The 15,796-nt window shown below is 38.6% G+C and overlaps 1 long non-coding RNA gene across 1 annotated transcript in view; it reads right to left on the bottom strand.

Moving 5' to 3' along the window:
• LOC114065669 overlaps positions 1-12,721 on the bottom strand; it is a 32,013-nt gene extending 19,292 nt beyond the window's left edge. The window contains exons 1-2 of the long non-coding RNA XR_003573025.1: positions 12,529-12,721; positions 12,329-12,436 (exon numbers count right to left, since the gene is read on the bottom strand). This is a non-coding gene — a long non-coding RNA (uncharacterized LOC114065669). The remainder of the gene's footprint in view (positions 1-12,328; positions 12,437-12,528) is intronic.
• Between the last annotated feature and the right edge of the window lie 3,075 nt (positions 12,722-15,796).

Raw genomic sequence — 15,796 nt, 5'->3', positions numbered from 1 at the left:
TAGATAGATAGATAGATAGATAGATAGATAGATAGATAGATAGATAGTTACTGCATGGCAGTAGCATTTTGAGGTGCTAAAACAGAAATGGTATTCTTGCAGATGTTGAAAATGCATATTTTAAAATGTCCACTGTGTTTACCATATAATCAAAACAATCCTGTTCATTAAATTCCATCTGTCTCTAGTTAAATTACACTTGAACTATATCTGCAACCCATTTCAAAAGAATATTAAAGATGAGGGAAAGGGTACAACAGGCTACTTCTGGTATTTTAAACCCTGGTCTTCATTAGACGTTACTTTGCTGTTTCGCTGTAGCTAATTAATTTGTATATTGAAAACTCTTTAGAATGATTTGATATCACATCAGGGAGATGTGGGAATACATTGTGCTGGGATTAGCACATTTACATTGCTGTAGCTCTGTCCCTGCTGTTTGGATGCTGGGGAAGACAAGCATTTACAAATTTAGTGGATCATCTGAATTGGGATCATTTTCAGGTGGTATAAATTCTTTTGATAGCAATTTGAACAAAATCTGCTTTACTTCAGTGAGAGGTGTACAGATAGATAATTTGCTGCTGCACATTCTAGTGAGAGTCTGCACTGAAAAAAACAGTCTTGAGAAGCTTTATTTGTTATAGTTATTTTGTGATTTGGGGGACTGGGGCATGTGCAGAAATAAAGAGGTTTCAAAATTCTGACATTGAAAAGTTGGATTTTGAAAAAATATGTTATAACTTCTCTGATAATTAAAATGAAATTTTAAATACATCTGTGTTGTGCCTTCTGTTCCCCTCAAGATTTTGAAATTCCTGGTTTCAGGCTTACAGTTAATCATTCAAAAAACTAGGTGAGCATGCTGTACACATTTTTTCTTTTGTGTACTTTATACAATACACTACTGTTTATGTCTGTAAAATATTGCATGTGTGTTAATTAATTAACATTTCATAGAAAGCTTAGCTTTCTGTGGAAAACTGGCTCTCAAGACTGAGGCTCAAAACATTTTTTTGCAGTTTTACGAGAAAAAAAAATGAAAACTGATTGTAATACAGAACACAGGTGTGAACTTCTTTGTGCTGAATTCAAGCTAAGGAACATGGCTCAGGCATTTACAGGAAAAGTCACGAGTGATGTGTTTCAGCACCAATTGTACATCCATGGAGTAGCACAAACTTGAAGCAGGAGGGAATGGCATCTTTTGCCATGTCATTAAATACCTCTTTTTAAGTACCTGAATTATATTATAATGCATCTAGGGTTATTCTTAAGTTAAAGTCTGAAACACAAAATTGTATTTGTGTTTCAGACTTTAACTTAAGCTTGAAGTATTAATTTTGAGGGAATTGCTGTGATATGTAATTTCTTTACATCTTGGAAGAGAAATAGAGCCACAAGATCTGTTTTGTATAAGCTACAAAAGAGTTTTTGGAGAGAATTGACTTTTTGTCATTACTAGCCAGGGACAGAAGAGATCTGATAGTCCAGCCTATGAATGCGATTTCTCCTTGCCAGTTCTGATCCCCAAATCAACACACCCTATGAGAGGTAAATCCTGAACTGGAGGTGTTTACGATGGGCTTTTTGTCTTTGGTTTGTACAAAGATGAGATCAGATTCCCTAATTTGTAAGGCTGTTGAATTCACTATACGCTGAATGTGAGATAGGCAGCAAATAAAGGTGAACATGCAGTAGTAATCCTTACTGCAGGAATGTGGTCTGAATTTAATATTCTGCATCCATTCATGTGAACCCTCTAATTTTCTGTTACGGATCGGATTTGTTCTTTATGATTGCAGGACATTGGGGTAGAAGTACTTTTATTTCACTTTGATATAGCATGGTGAGCCATTTCTGAAACAATATGTTCAGTCAGTCTTTTATTTACTATTTCCTTTTGTACTTAGCAGATTGCCCATTCAAAATGGAAGAGCATGAGCACTGTTGCCTCATCGGTCACTTTGCTGTGAAGTTGTAATGTAGCAAATGGCTAATGTATGCATACATGTGGGGACTGTTTTAACCCACATTTCACACCGCCATAATCGACTCATTGGTTTTGAAGAACAAAACAAAAACAACAGCCCTTGTCCAGCTGCAGTAGGCAAGAGTTAGGACATATGCTGGTGTGAAAGAGGGAGTAGGGCAGGGGACCCCTGCTGAAAACATCAGAACAAAGGGGGAGCAATCGCCTTGGCAAGGCATGGGATGACTTAAATACCCTATTGTATGAAATATGAATGGGTTGGCATTGTGAATTGCGGTGTGGGGGGCTCCTCCATGTCACCGATTAGCCACACGATTACCCAGATTACACGGGGAAATGGCTAAGGTAAATAAGGCCAGCCTTCTGCCACCTCCTCCCCGGGGCCAGGAGCGGGCTGGCCCAGCCTCTTCTCTGCTACTTGGAGCTGGAAGGGAAGGGGGTGGAGGAGAAGGGGAGCGTAGCCGTAAGCCCTGTCGTTAACAAAAATAAGGATTTCAAGGGCAACAGTGTTAAAAGGTCTTTCTGCTCAAGCAACGGTTGTTCCCTGTTACCAGACAATGAGCAAGTAAATTGCTTGGTCAAAAGGAGATCTTGTATCCTCTCCTTTGCCTCTTTGTCCTCCCGGGTTAAGAGACAGCCATTGGGTGATGGTCACAAAGAGTGTGGTAAACACAATCTGTGTACTGCAATCTTCTCTCCCTTCCATAATCTTGTACACAGATTAGTTCTTCCCTCCCTCCCCACCACGCAGCTCCAATAGCCATGGGGTAGCACTGTGAAAACTGTGTTTATCCACCCCAGGGCAGCTAAAAGAGAGATTATTTCCCTGTGTTGCAGTTGTATAGCACAGATAATCAACTGTGATTCAAAATAAAATCATATCTATATTATGGAAAGTCAATCTTAAATGAAGCCATAACAGAAGTGCTCTGCAATGCTTGTGTACATGTTCACAGCATGAACTGTATAGTGTGAAATCTGTATATATTACATATGTTAAGCTGTCTCAAAAGTGAAGATACTTTTGTCTCAAAGCTGCATCTTATTCTAGCTTTTCAGTTGAAAAGGCTTCTAATGTTTGTGTATTTTGTAGCATCTTTTACAGCAGTGATCTCTAGCTCTTTTCTAGAATCATAGAATCACTGAAGTTGGAAGAGATTATGAAATCCAACTGTCAATCTAGCACCACTTTGTTCACTACTAAACCATGTATCCAAGGGCCGCATCCACACATCTTTTCAACTCTTCCAAGGACGGTGATATCACCACTTCCATGGGCAGCCTGTTTCAGTACTTGACCACCCTATCAGTGAAAAAAATTTTTCTAATATCCAGTCCAAACCTTCGCTGGTACAAATTGAGGCCATTTCCTCTCATCCTGTCACTTTTTACTTGAGAGAAGAGATGGACCACCACTTAGCTACGACATCCTTTCGGTTAGCTGTAGAGAGCAGCATGGTTCCCCATGAGAGTTGTAGAGCAACAAGGTACACCCCTGTCCCGCAGAGAGTTTAACTGAAGGTGCTGTCTAATGTCCCTTCTCATTGCAAAGGTACTGTCGGTGTATCAATGAGGCACAACATCCTTGCAGGGAGGAGTCTTTACACCACGAGCTCTCTGATGCAAATCATGTTCCCAGCTGCAAGGCACTCAAAACCAGCTAGGCTCCCAAAGGAGACTACAGCACCCTAGATCTTTTTCAGGAGATTTTGGTGTCTATGAGTTGCTTAGAAAGTATTTAATTGGGTTAAATTGAGACCTGGTTTTCCTTAGAACGGAAAAGAATCAGTTTGAGGCAATAACTGGGAACATTGTTTAAAATGAAGGGAAAGGGGCAGTTTGACTTTTCTGATTTTCTTTCTTTTTATTTTCAGGTCACCTATTAACAAAATTCAGCACAAGTTTATGAATAGTTTGGCTTGTCCCAAATTTGCATTCTTCCCTAAATAAAATATTCAGCTGGAAATTTTTGCCAAAGACTAACCTGGGCTACTCCATTGAGGTTATGAGTTAATGGCAAAACAGATTAGGAATAGGCTAGTGACTGAGAATGGTAACTCATTAGTATTTAATGAGTATTTAATTTTATTCATAAATATTCAAATAGTGCTCTGGTATGAAAATATTCACAAACCTTAATAGATCACAAAGAAAAAAGTTTAACTTTCACTTTTGCTTTGATTCACAGCTGACAGTAAAAAAATACTCATACTCCATACCCAGCCACACCACTACAGAGAGCAAACAATTGAAGTGGGAAGAAAAATGCCAAACATAAAGTGAAAAAACACTCAGCAGAACTTTAAACAACAACAACAACAAAATAAATATGTGAAGACATGTTATTTTTAGCAGGTAATATTTTAAATCTTCACATTTCTAAATGATGGAGAAACCTCCCAAAATATAATCTCACAAAATTTATTCTCTGATCATCAAATGGAGTGCTTGTAGTTTTATTAAGTTTTCAGGGAAACTGAGCTCCTTGCCCTTTCTGTGCTGCAAGCACTGATATCAGCATTGTAACCAACTTGGCTGATTTCATTATTTTATGTAATCTAAACTTCTAGTTTAGTGGGATTGAATGGTTTGTAAAAGCTCTATGTTGCCCAAAAATGGAGCGATGTGTCATTACATACTCAATTTTTTTTTAAACATTGTGAAATTTTGCATGCACTTTTGGTGTGACATGTAATTCCACCAGTTGTCAAAACAGCTGTAATGTTATTGGAAATAAAAGCTCAGTTCTGATCTTTCTTTTGCCTTCAATGCCCCACAGTATTCTTTCAAGTGTTTCCATGCTTCTGTGCTCAGAAGTGCCTGGTGAGGCACCTGTATATAGGTAGCATGCCAAATAAAAGGAAAGAAACTTCCTAGGCAGGTTTGTTTTCACTGACCTGTTTGCTGTGTAGGAGATGCAGAGATTATCGATTAAGCAGTGAGAAGGAAGGGTGAATTGATCTGATAGTGAAATTATGCATTTTTTGCTGAGAGGAGGATTTTTCTGATGGAGAAAGAACAAATTGACTTATTGGTTAATTGAAGGAGAGAATTGACTGGGAGAGGCAGTGAGAATTTGATGAATGTCAGCTGCAGGAAAGAAGGGTTCTTCAAATATATGCACAAAAATTTATATATTTATTCATTTATCTGCATCTTACTTCATATGTAATGGAGATGAGTGGGTTTGCTTTGACACTTTGTGGTTCTCTACTCATTCCTCAGACTTCTGCAAGATGGGTAGGCCTGACTTTGTGTGAAACTTTTTCTCCTTTTAAATATGACTGGAAATGTCCCTGCATTGAATTCTGCAAAAGTTTCTTGCTGCTGTTTTTTCCTAAAGCTATTCCTTCTGTTTCAGTTTATTAAGTTTGCCAGTGCATGTTAGCTGTCACTAGCTGTGATTTCCTAATCCAGGCCTCGGTTTTAATGCATGCTAGGCACCTAACTCCCACTGAAAACAATATGAATTAATAATTTTTTCCTTTAAATAATCTTCCAGATTTCACTTGGCAACTCTCTGTATTGGTAGGACCAGAACTGCTTCCACAAGTACAGTCATTGCTCCTTAACCCTTTGGAGAAGGGACAGTGATTTGTTCTGTCTGGCTGGTGCAACGGTGGTTGCACTACTGCCCTCTGCAGTGAGGGCTTCTAAGTGCTACAGCAAAAAAAAAAAAGTATTAAAATAGTAAAAGTGATACCAACAACACTCATATTAGTAATAAAAAATAGGTACATCTTGGTACCATACAAATATTAATTACTCCAATGTTTAATTTTAATGTCTAATTAATTTAGAATTAATTTCTTAATTTCTGCCTGGATGAGGTTGCCATAAGCTTCATATGGTGCCTTTAGGAGACCAGAAGTGTTTTCATTCCCATTTTACATAAATGGTGTGGAAGGCACCCAAAACTGTCTTCTGAGGACTCTTAACTCTTAGAGTGTCCTCCAGGAAGTTTCTATTCTCTCATGGAAATTTTCCATGTTGTGGGGTGGCATATGGCAGAGGCCCCAGGGATCAGTGTGGTCACTGGAGCTCAGTGTTGTAATGTTATATATATATAAAATAATAATTTCCCTCTTGCAATGGCAGTACCATGGAACCTGTGAGGAAACTAAATGCTGTGGACTGATTTGACTTGCGAAGAAACTGTGTCTGTCCTACTTCCCTTTGTAGCCTTACAGACTGCTCAGATGTGCCATGGCCTTATTTTGTCATCATTAGGTAAGATTCAGCTGCATTTACAGCAGGGATACTGTAGGAGTGAGCTCTGTGAAGAAATAATAGTAGAGTTTTTAAGCTCCCAAGAGAAGGAGGTAGGACCTTTAATTAGCAAATAATAGGCTTAGTCCATAAACTACACACAAAAATAGAAAAAAAAAAAATCCCCAGGCATCAGAAAGAAAAGCTTCAAGGAAAAAAACCTTCAAATAATTTACACATAATAAAGAATTCTTGGGTACGTTTGGGTTGTATTGCACTATTTTGAAATGCATTTAGTATTTACAAAATATAAGAACAGCTTTGCTTGAAGTCACTCATCCCAGACAGTCACACACCTGTATGTTTTTGAAGCAACACCTGAAGTAGGTGAGTGGAAGAAGGATATTTGGGGAGGTTCATGAAGTTGGAAAAGATATTTAAATTTAAATTCTTAATGGGAAACTTATAAACACACCAGAGCTGAACATATTTTTCAGTGTGAATAATTTATATGATAATACTTCTAATAATAGCAGGCTGCTCCAGTTCTACAGTACAATTAGCACGGTTTGACTGACAGAGGAAGAGAGGTGTCACCATCATACAATAGCCCTTTCTCTGTCTTGCACCAGCTGGGATATCACCTTGAACTGAGCCAATCCATCATCCTGCTAAAGAAAAGATAACTGGGTTTCTCCATAAAAGAAAAGGATTTGACTGAAGGATGTTTTTCTCCGTTTTCCTCCCTAATAACTTAACAAGTTTTCCTTTGTAAAAAGTGGAAACTGAGAAAGTTTCCTGCAAAATCAAAAGCTTGCCCACAGATTGACTGTTAAATGTTCAATGTACGTTTGTCAGGGATGCTCTAAGTGGTACTGAAGTTGACAGAATACAAGCAGGAGCTGACAGCTTCACTCCAGTTACAGCTGATTAAAGGCTGCAGGGGCCTGGGGGCCCCATCTCACAGAAGACCTCTGCAAATTCACCAGAGCACTTCCAGTCTGCACATTTTGCATCAGCTGGCTCAGAGTACTCTAGGTATTGCGCTCGGTAATCGACTTCTGCCTCCAATTTTGGAGTGATTAACAGCAGATACAGACAAGGAATTAAAAATGCAAATAAGAATTACCCTACATTATACAAGGTATGTAAGGTACTACTTACATTACAATGCGTTCTACAAATGACAGTGTAAAATATAACCATTGCATATTTGTGTACTTTTAGAGCCATTTGGGGCTCTAAAGCATGACTCAAATCTTGAAGTTGGGTCCTCTCACAGCCTCCTCCCCATTCCCATACCCCTTGCATATATTGAGCTCTTGCTGGCTGCTCAGTTTGGGAGCTCTCCCCGAGGCCATGTAGACAAGGTGTTCAAGTTAATCTAGGGATCCACCATGACCTAACAAGAACCATTTAAAAAAAAAAAATAAAAAAATCTCAGTATCAAAGAGTGCTTGGCACTGTCTGGAAACGTATCTTTTCTGAGTGTTCTCCTTTATAATTTCCAACTCTTAGCAAGTATGCAGTGCCTGTATATGCTGTACATACCTTGTGCCTTAGCCTATGCTGAATGAACATCTAACTGTTTTCTCTCTGTTTCCCAGGTCAATTTTATATGGTGTTGTTTTGGGGTTTTCTTCCAATCCTTTACTAATGCAAAGAGAACATTCCGAACAAATATCCCTTCCCAAAAATGAATGATAAAATACTACTTTTTTAAAAAAGATATTTTACTAAAATAGTTTAAGATTTTCCCCCTGCATTATTTCTATCAGGAACTTTCTGTTAATCACATTTCCTCCTTCTTCCCTAAACCTAAATTTCAGTCTTGCTTTATTTGCACCAGAGACCAGATTCTCAAAACTACTGATTAAAAAAATCCATGTAATGGATTTTTAGATTAAAAAAAAGATTTTTAGAACACTCTGGTAAGGTACTTTTTAAAACACTTGAAAATAAAACATAACTTGTGGTTTAATAATCAGGCAAAAAATATAGTAAGTCAAGTAACAGACATTTGTTAGCATTTTTTACAATAATCCATTAATATATTTTTAGAATTGCTAAATATTTAAAGCTCCAGAATAAGAGCTATTCTTAGGGTGATTTCTTCCCTTAAGTCGAGCTCAAGTAATGCTTTTGATCTCCATTTCCATTCACCTAACTGGAAATTAATTTTTTAGAAGTGAATGTATATTGAGAGGAAGACCCAAAAGATATGTCTCCAAATAAAAGGAATTAATAAAATATATTTATTCTGATTCCTTAGTTGTTTATAATAATTTAGATGAATGGTTGAACAGTGTACCAGTATATCAACAGAACCTTTTCATAGCCTGAGTCCTCTTGTGCTGATTTTTAAAAGGCAGCCTGTAAGTCCTGAGGGCTTTTAAACTGCAGAACTCAAGAAATTTGCTAAATTCCTCCTACTGAGGAAAAAGAATCCTATATTGGCATATTTCTGTTTGTGTGTATGTAGGTATGTATGTAGCTCTGTGTATGCATCTGCATGTATTTTTTTTATATGCACACGTGCAGTTATTATTCAATTATACATACACATATGTATAACACCTCATGTATATATAAAATATATAACATGCATACAGACATGCTACACATATGTGCACTCCCTTTGCTTCCTTTTCTCCCAGTCTTCTTTGAGACTATCTTTATTTGCTTTACATTACTTTTTGGCTCAATTAAAGCTCTCCTGGACCCACTAAATTCTGCCTCACTGCAATACTTTATTTAAACAAAAACAAAACCCAAACCACAAATCAGAAATATAAATTGGAAGCCACAAATTAAAAATGTGCCCACTCCTGAAGGGGTCTGACTAGTGTTTTGAATAGGATTTGGACTGCCAAAAAAAGAGGATGAAGTGAATGCGAGAGAGACTGGAAAGAGAGAGCTTCAGAGAGCAAATGTGCTCTGCAGAAGTAGTTCAGTTTGCATAATTTATTTTAAATATGGTGTGTGAGCTCTCTGGTGTATGAGCGCTCCCTCCCTCACCACCCGCACCCCCCTCTTTTCTTTTAAAAATAGGAATTTCTGTGCTGCTTGTGTTCCAATATTCCAGTTCAAAGAGGGTGCCTGACAGTAGCTCAGCACCTGTGTACTTGACTACTTACTGCTGAGGAGCCTTGCTTGCCGGTAATCTAGATTTATGGTAAGTCTACCCTTTCCCTTCATCTACAAGGTCCAGGGACACTCGGGTAGCCAATCTGCCCTTAAATATGTCTCTGAGGAAATGGTGCTAATTAGTATTGGAATTTACAACCTTCCATTTTATTGACTTGTCCTACTTTCTTCGATAATTAACTAATGAGTAAAGTAATGAGCTATGTTAGTCAGTCATGATGTTCAATTAAACAGCAAATCAATTATTGAAAATAGTTTCGGACAGCTCTTGTGTCGTCACGGTGAGTATGCGTGCATGTGCGTGGGGGTGTGCGTCCACACGTGTTTTAAATGCCTGCCCTAGATGTGGCAGCATCCCTCCCTAGAGGGTACCTGGCTGCAGGGGGGCTTTGAGGTCACAGCCAAACCAGACCAGTGATGCCTCTTGCTTGCCTTTTCCACCCTCTGTTCAACTGTGCTACAAAGCGTCCCGATGCCGCACCTTGCTAAGCTGAGCTTATCTGCAGGGGGTCCCCAAGGCCTGAGAAAGACAAGGTCGCTGTAACATAGGGAGAGGTTTTCCTGATGGGGAGGTTGGCAGAGGGATGCTAGGAAGCAGTGTGTCTGTTCACTGATGCGACCCCTCTGCCTCTTTCTTGGCACATGCAATCTTTCCCACTGGTGAGCAGAGTCACTTGTCCCAGAGCTCAGCATTACAGCATCAGGAACTAATACACCAGTATTAGTCCTCAAAGCCTTAACCTCTCTTCTGGCCACAGCAATACACAGGAACAAAAGAGAGGGTGGCAGGGAGTTAATGATTTTTCCCCTGTGGGCTTTGCATACTAGTCTGAGCAGCAGTTGTCCAGGGGAAGAAGCTTCCAGGACCATCATGTCACATCCTGCACTAAATCTGAAGGAGCACTTCAAACATGCTCCTGTGTGGCCACTGGCAGGTCAGGTTGCAATTTTCTGGGGCAAGGGAGTGACACTGGGCCCTGGCCTCTGTACAGCACAGACAGCTTCATTTGGCATGGGCTGGGCAAACATCTTTTTTGGCAGGATGAGAAACAGACATTCATTATCTCACTAGTGTTTTGAGTAGAGTTTTGCCTAGGAAATGTAAAGGGCAGTTCCAGCTAAGAAACGTGTAGTCGACATCATCATTCATTAACTTGATAGCCTTCCAGGTTTTATTATTCTTTTATTTGACTTTTTTACCCTTCCTGTTTCCTTCACATCTTTTGCCTTCTGTTTTCTGCTTCAGGAGATGATAGCACACCTGCATCTGCTGCCCATGACTCTGCAGGCTTTCACACTCACCCTCCTGGTGAAGTCCAGCTTGTTGCTTTTGCTGTTAGTTCTGTTTTTGGTGTTAGAGTGTATTGCAGCAGCATTCCCACATCCAGGAAGCAAACCTATTCTGAAATTTCAGAAGTTTGGGAACAATTTTTACTGTCCTATGCTCTACTCATACAAATAAGTTTTGACTTGCCTTGTCAAAAGACCACTTCACTATGGGCAGTAACAACTTTCAGAGAAGACAGTAATATTGCATTAAGAAAAAAAAAAGTTAAGGTTATTAAGTGGAAAGTTGGGTTTGGGATTAAAATTTTAACCTAATATTATATGCTACCAGAAATAACACACTTGTGTGGTTCCATTTGAATAGCAAAGTGGCACAAATAGTGACATACCAAGCTCTTAGGCTCTGTAGTGATACAAATATTATTCATTATTAGTCATAGTCATCTTATGATGATTTTTTTTCCAAAGGTAGCGAGCGTGTAGAAAGCTCCCCCCTGCCTTCCAAATTCAGAAGGAAAAGCAGGCCAGTGAGCAAGCTGCATAAATACAGAGAGAGAGGAGACTAAACGCTTCGGCCTTAGCCATCCAATTGAATCATGATTCATTAGAGAAACATCAAGCCAAAAGAAATCAAAGACAGTTCAAAAAAGGCAACATAAAGTTTTCATTTCCAAACAGTTTTAATTCACTGTTTGTGCTCTTTACTGAGAATATGCAAGGAACACAAACATTCCCATATGATTTAAATTACAATTTACATATGAATTACATTAGAAATATGAGCTACACTAAAGAGATAATTAGTGCTGTCCTGGGTTATGTGAGCACAAACAAAATTAAATAAGAACAATTTCAAAGCCAAGTTTTGCTTTGCCTTTTCAACTAAGCTGGTTTAATCAGTGATAATGACTGAAATAAATCCACTACATATAAAACAACGCACAACATATCATACTGTGTGAAATGTCATTACTACATCCCATGCCTTGGTAAATCCCACAGTCAAAAAGAAGTACAATATCACCAATATGACGCTGCACAAAATTTGCAACCTCTGGGTGCTCAGCACTGGGTGCTCAGCACTGGAGTTGGTGGTCCCTGAGGCTTTCAAGGAAGCAGGACCTATAGCAGGCCAGTGTCACTGCACTGCTCCAGAGACAGTAATGGGGAGGGGGAACTGTGACAGCGTGTGCCAGGGATTGTTTTTTTTTTTAACGTGACATACAAATAAGAAAGAGCTGCCACAGGAAAAAAAAGATGCCTGTGTTAGCAGAGAGAAATGATAGGAAGGGAATCTGGAGAAGTGGGGAAGAGGGTAAGGTGGGGGGAGGAGGGTAGAAGGGGAGAAAGTGAGAAGGATAAAAAATACTGAGCAGAAGCAACTTACCTGTGCATTAGTGCCTCAGCCCCTAAATAGAACTATGGTTTATGACTACTTTGCCTAATGAGCTAAACTCTGGTGACCATAAAACTGAAATATAATTATGACATTAAAGATGCCTATATTTGAACTTAATTATTAATTAATTTAATGAGAGAATAGGAGGTTGTAAAATTGCTAATTAAACGGGTCTGTAAAACTGCAGACGGCAGAGGATTTACCAAATGATGAATCCCACAACAGTATTTGGGCTATATCAATATTCTATTAATATACAGTATGCCAGAGGTACTGGCTAGTATGCTACTCACAGTTAAGCCGATGTGACAGGCATACAGAGTGAAAGAAAATGAAGGACATAAAATTCCAGATGACAGCAACCTTGAAGAGGATCTCTGCCCCCACCTCTGTGGCAGTTTCTGAAATCAGTTAAATAAACTCAGAAATGCAGGATAAAAATCAATCTTACCATCGCAAATGTGAATAAATTGGCTTGAAGCAAACGACCCACCTATGGTCTTAGGCACCGTCGTGTTGTGTCGCTCTCTGCTTGTGTGCGGGAATGGCCAGAGAAAATCTGGACTTAAGTGCAACAGAGCGGGAGGGATGCAGCGTGAGTGAGTGTGTGTGTGTGTGTGTGTGTGTGTGTTAGTGTGCTCGCATGTGAAAGAGAAGCTGAGCGAGAGCAAAAAAATAACTGTCTCTGTGTGATTAGCGAAATTAAACTCAAGTGAACCTTCAGGGGCTGAATTCAAGCCTACAGGGGACAATTTTAGAGAATCCCACACTGCACTATCAGCATGCAAGGAATTTCACTGGAACATTTGAGTGGCAATGCCATTTGGATGACATTCATTTAAAGATATAGAGGAGGGGTGCAGGAAAATGTTTTCTCTTAGCACTGAAACTAATTCAAGGAGCATCAAAAGAAAATGCATTGGGGTACCTCTCCCTGCATATCTCTAAATGTCAGTCATGACTAATTACTGCAACAAAAGGAAAAGAAAAAAAATTCAAATATCCCTTTTGTAGGAAAAAAAGAGAAACACCTCTGGGCCATGTAACACAAGACATGAACAACACTAGGGTAAAATCAGTGTTTTAGTATTTGCACGAATCCTTAGAACTGTTACTTTTTATACCTGCCATGTGGCATAGCTTTTCATTTATATAATTTGTTTTATAAATGTCCTGTTGACAACCATAAGAAGAAATTTAGCAAACAACATCAGGAAAATCACTGGAAGGGGACTTGCCCTTCACCCTAAGGGAAACAATATAGTCATTACAGTAACATCTCCCATTTTTGAAAAATACATAGAGGATCTTGAGACCAAGGAAAGGAGTTGTATTTTCATGTCCTTTGTGAGTTCTGAAGAAATTGCATAAACTTTCAGTGCCTCAGTTTCTCTTTCTAAGCTAGGAATAACAACAGTCTTATCCCATTTATCATTCAGTTTTCAGAACAGTAAATGGAAGCTTACAAGTAATTTCTCAGCAAGTGATCTCTAGAAGTCTAGAAGTTGCTTTTTATTGACTGTTTTGGGACAAGACTTTAGAAAGTGTCACTTCTTCCTATTGTGGGTTTGGATTGGTCTTTTTTTGTTGTTTGGTTTTTTGTTTGTTTGTTTTGGGGCTTTTTTGTTTGTTTTTTCTTGGTTTGGTTTGTTTTTATGTTTGTTTTTTTTAATGTCTATCTTTGGATATATGATATGTGATGGTCTTGTTTACCTTGTCTCAAATATTAATACAGTTTTATGTCTCTTGATTCTCAGAAACTTCACAGTGGGCTTTGTATGAGGATCTGCAGCTAAAAGAGTTGCTGTTTTAAAAAAATCTTGATCCCGGTTTAGAAAACTACTCTGGCTGGTTTCTATCTTATAATATGTTCAATTAATAAATATGAAAGCTTCTATGCATTTATTATCGTATCATGCCCTGCAGTTTTATACATTCAATTTCTCAAAAAGTGACTTCATCTACCAGAAATAAAACCAGACAGACTTCTTGTATGGTATGACCAGTTATCACACCTGCCCCTTGACTGGAGGCTTTTGTAAGATCTGAACTGTGTTCTCACATAGATTTCAAGCCCAGCATGATAGGCAATGAGTTAAAAGTTGCAAGTGGTGGGTTTTTAGTAAAAGGAAATTCCAAATAGCTTATCATCACCACAGTGCAGGTTACACATTTAGAGCATCTTTATCTCCCCCAGAACTAGCATACGGTAAACTTCATTACAAGTAAGTCTAATTCTTTGCTCAAAAAATTTAACCTGCAGCACAGTGGGTGGCTTGAAACAGAAGAAGAAGAAGAGCATGAAATCTAGGGATACCTTTATTTCCAAGTTCCCTTGCAATTGCCATTGCATCAGCTCCCTATGAGAAAAAAATATTTGAGAAAGGGTAAATATTGTTTAGAGTTATTGTCCAACCAAAAGCTTGTTGGTTGTTTTCTGTGATACTCACTGCAATCCAGTTATGAGGAGATCCAGAGCAGGGATGGGCAGGGACCTCCTCATTGCAAGGAGTTTGAAAGTTCCAGCCAACAGTTCTGAACCTGAAGTTCATGGTCATCTTTGTAAGACTGGTCACTGAAGACCCTGAGAGAAAATTATTTCACCACCTTGCTGTGCTCCGAGGGCTGGAGGCTGGTCACTGTCACCCATCAGTGATTGTAGAGATGAGCAGGGGCAAGAGTCTCTGTGGGTCCCAGCAGACATGGCAGCAGTGCTGCTCCCAGACTTGTGTCACCTATCCCGCTAAAGTGGTTCACAATCGAATAGTAGCAACTTGGCTAGCACTTACACATATCACAGATTGAAAACCTCTGGGATGGCACATTCCTTAAACACTGTGGGTGAAATCCATCTGTGGCCCAGAGCTAAACCATGTAGTTGGCAGGGGTACCTGCCAAGCCTGATTACCAGGAGAGAGCTACGAAGTAAGAATAGTTGTGATTAACCATTACTGGTATTGCAGGCGTATGTCAGGGTCTCACTGCAATGCGTGAAAAGGGTATACAAATCCAAAGCTTTCACTGATCTGATTTAATTCCCAAGGATTTAAATTGTTTGTTTTAATTGTGATTTAAATCATCAAGGAGGTTAACTTGGTTTAAGTTATCTGTTACTTTTGTTTACATTTATCATTTTTTGTGCCCTTTAAAGAGCCTTCCCTCTTTCATTTGGTTGGCAAGCTGTAAAATATCTGACTAAATATGTCCTATTAAGTAAGCTGCTCACTTAGTGTATTTGTTGCTGATCAGAAGGTTATTTTATATCTTTACCCATTCAATTAGCCAGGTTTTTAGTTCAACATAACTTAACTTCTTCATTTTTCACCTTTACATAATGTCAGAATATGATGAGTGCTATAACTTCTTCATTAGGTGAATGCTATTATTTCTTTGGTATTTGTGTTAGAAAATATTTATCTAGACCCCACAGCATCTTTACAACTGCAGAGAAAACACTTTAAAATAGTTCTCACTAAGTAAATAAATCCATCTTAATGGATATGTAGAAGGGAAAAATATGTTTACTTAATCAGACTTTCACTTCAAACAAGCATATTAAATAACAGAAATAGTGTAATGGCATAGCTAAATCAGTTTTTTCTCTTCATAATATCCATTGAGGCCTTCAAACTGGAACTGATCAAACTTTCATACCTACTGTATGCATAATAACTTAAAGACAAGAGCCAGATTTTTTTTTAAACTTCCAATTGGTTTCTAATGTTGATTGATGAAAAAACTGTTGAATACTTTGAAATTAG

Source organism: Empidonax traillii, unplaced genomic scaffold, assembly GCF_003031625.1.
Source record: "Empidonax traillii isolate 1590-97213 ecotype Southwest subspecies unplaced genomic scaffold, ASM303162v1 scaffold686:size905440, whole genome shotgun sequence".
Taxonomy (NCBI): Eukaryota; Metazoa; Chordata; class Aves; order Passeriformes; family Tyrannidae; genus Empidonax; species Empidonax traillii.
This window is presented reverse-complemented; position numbering and strand designations above follow the sequence as displayed.